Here is a 3302-nt window from a genome sequence, read left to right on the forward strand (position 1 = left end):
TGTGTATGAGTAAATTGTTACAGCAGATTAATTTTGCAATATTAAATCGTCATTGCAAGTATATAGAACTACACCGAAAAGGAAAGAAACAATTTACAAATAGCAAGCTCCATGAAAATGAAAACTAATGGTGAGAGTGTCTTCCTTAGAATTCTAAAAGAGGAAAATCATATATATATATATATATATATATATATATATATATATATATATATATATATATATATATATATATATATATATATATATATATATATTCATGAAACATGTTAGAATGAATCTAAGACTTTAAACAACAGTGAGTTGATAGTGATTACCGTTATCTCCCTTAGAAGAAGCTCAACATTCTCATTTTTATGGTCCATGGCTGTAGCAATAAGGTGAAATAAATTATATATAACATGGTGAGAAAATAATTGTGGAGACAATTTATAGAAGTGAGGATGGGAATAATTATGAATACACATGGCAACATCTTCAATGGGAGTATTAGACACTAAACTCCCAGGTTTAACACCATTGGATGACAAACCTATTACTGATACTATGAAATTCATCTTTGGTTTCTTCTATTCAAAATTCTGCATAGTTAGATGTGCATATATCAGCATGTATTTTTTAGCCTAGATAATGGCATAACTTTTACAAAGTCATATGTTATAACACAAAAACACCAAATCAACAATTGTATTTTTCCACATTGATACCCTTCATTCAAACCAACAATTAAATAAGCTTTAGATTCAATTCAAGTACCCCGTGACTATTATTAATAGGAATCATTTAAAAATGCACATGCAAATCCATTGACTATTTAAAAAAAAAAAAGCTACATGTAAGGCTTGTTAAACAAAAACGAAAAGGGTAGCACTGTAAGAAACAAACACAGCACAAGATGAAATCAAGAAACAAACCTGAACTTTCTCAATCCTCTCATAGTCCATTGGATCTTTTCTAGGGTGGAGAAAGGGTAGCACTGTAAGAAAGCCATACTGAACCATGAATTGAACTGCACTCATTTAGAAAAATGGAACCATGAATTGAAAGTACAAAATATACTAAATAAACATGACAGTTTCTAAACTCTCATGATCTTACCTTTTAAGTTGAAAATTTTCTCCACATGATATCATCAATTATATAGGAATGATGTTGATTTCACATATAAAAAGAAACAATACTTAACATCATGGTGTTGATTTTTTTTTTTTGGTTGAAAATTGTAATATGAACATAAACGACACATGCCAAACATGGACTTGGCTTCATAATTTTCCATTCACGTTGAATCAACTTCACTTAACCTATAAAATCTACGACACAAACTGAAATTAAAATTCAACCGAAAATAGAAGTAAAAAATGATATATTATAAAATAAAAAGTCACATGTCATGAAGTCTAAAATACCAAACTAAAGCATCATGACATGGACACACAATCTCTGCATATTAATATTAGCCTATGAAAGTGTAAAAATTATATTGCTAGCATCCTTTGTGCAGTTGATCACACTGGTGCATACATGTCAATAGCATAAATAAAAGATGGAGTAGGAGGCAGAAGAAAACCTGTCTAAAAGTCCTAGGAAGGGTAGAGGTGCCAGCACCTGCATTATTCATAAGAAACCCAAGTTTTCAGAACAGCTTGTCGAATCGATATAACAAAGAAATACCATATATTTTCATAAAAGGAATCACTTGTGTCGAACAACAAATTTTCAGAAAACTTCAAACTTGGAGTTCATTTCAGATCTAACATTTCCATAAAAACTTCCATATTTTTTGACGATAAACATTCAAATAGCAAATCGAAACCATTTAAAACATACCCAAAAGTCAAATAACTTTATTTCAAACAAAGTTTGCAACAAAAGAAAACATGGAATCATGATATGGCCATTCAAATAACTAAAATGTAAACGATATTTACGCATAAACAATAAACCATGAAGTTTCAATATGGCAATCTGAAAAACATGAATGTCAATATATTAATAAAGTAGAAAATCAACAGAAAATCATAGTGTAAAAGAAAACCAGTAAATCAAAGAAGATTCCTTCCATTTTTCAAACATGTCCTCTCATATTTAACTGGCCACCATCTCTGTCATGTCATTCCTCTAGTAATAATCAAATCTACACATAAAATAGAAACAAAAATGAAAAAAATCAAAGAACAAAACAACAAATCTGTTATGAATAAAATCTGCTATGAACACAAGAATAAGACACGAATGATAAAACAATAGAAGAAGGAAAACATACCTTTTAATATTGGCGAGGAAAGAGAAACAGAGATGAGTGGGAAAGAGGGCGATGGCAAATTTCGGTTCTGTTAAGATTACCCGTTAAAAAAATTAGCAAAAAAACCTAGATAGCTAAAGTGAGAGATTTGGAAGTGATGAAGCTGAGTTTCTACCATACCATAGAATCAGAGACAAGGATTTTTGTGGGTATTATTTTTTGGCCTTTGGGAGTTCGTCTTCTACGGCGCTAGGGTTTCACGGCAAAGAGAGAAAATGGAGAGAGAGAAAGAGATGGAGATAGTTGTTCTGTAATTTGAGAAAGAGGGAGAGTTGTTCCAAGAGAGAGAAGGAAGTGAGTAGAGTAAGTGGGATATTGTTTCTACCAATGGACAATACAGGTGGCAATAGGAGATTTGAGGGGAAGGTTTGAATATTTGGTTGATTATGAAAAGACAATATTGACGTTTTTGCTTTGTAAATTTTGAAAAAGAAAAGGGTATATTAGGTATAATGGTGGCATCTTATATTAATGGCTAGATAGTTGATATATTAAAGGAGCACAAGTGAAGTGGTGTTCAACCCTCAAAACAAACAACATAAGTCAACTGACCACACAATAGAAAGCTACGCGCTAGCAAAACGTAAAGCTGGAATAAAGTTCTACTCTTCCCACTTTTGGTTCAAAGACCTCTTGAAGTTGGCTTACAACTATTTAAATGTATTTGACAATTTTTTATCCATTCCCCACCCTTCATAGAAATCTGCGGCGAAATTCCTTAAATGCTTTTATATATTGGAAGTACATTTTCGAATGCATTTTCTTTTGAATAAAAAAGGTTATTTCAGATGTACATATCCGAAGGCACATTTTTTTAAGATAAAATGTGACTTCGGAGATGCACTTCCAAAAACACCATTTTTTAGAAAAGGGGTGTCTTGGAGATGCATATCTGAAATATTCCAATTTTTTATCTTGAAATTTTTCAGATATGCATATCCGAGAAAACTCAATAATTATTAAAAAATTAAAATAAAGGTGAATTAATACAATTAAT

The 3302-nt window shown here is 31.0% G+C and overlaps 1 long non-coding RNA gene across 1 annotated transcript; it reads right to left on the reverse strand.

The window, feature by feature from the left end:
* Positions 1 to 258: 258 nt before the first annotated feature.
* Positions 259 to 2604, reverse strand: LOC131621929 (uncharacterized). Its single transcript, XR_009289704.1, has 6 exons — positions 2426 to 2604; positions 2267 to 2333; positions 2039 to 2137; positions 1571 to 1608; positions 915 to 1009; positions 259 to 367 (listed from the first exon to the last, which is right to left on the reverse strand). It is a non-coding gene; the product is annotated as an uncharacterized LOC131621929 (long non-coding RNA).
* Positions 2605 to 3302: the final 698 nt, after the last annotated feature.

Source organism: Vicia villosa, linkage group LG1, assembly GCF_029867415.1.
Source record: "Vicia villosa cultivar HV-30 ecotype Madison, WI linkage group LG1, Vvil1.0, whole genome shotgun sequence".
Taxonomy (NCBI): domain Eukaryota; kingdom Viridiplantae; phylum Streptophyta; class Magnoliopsida; order Fabales; family Fabaceae; genus Vicia; species Vicia villosa.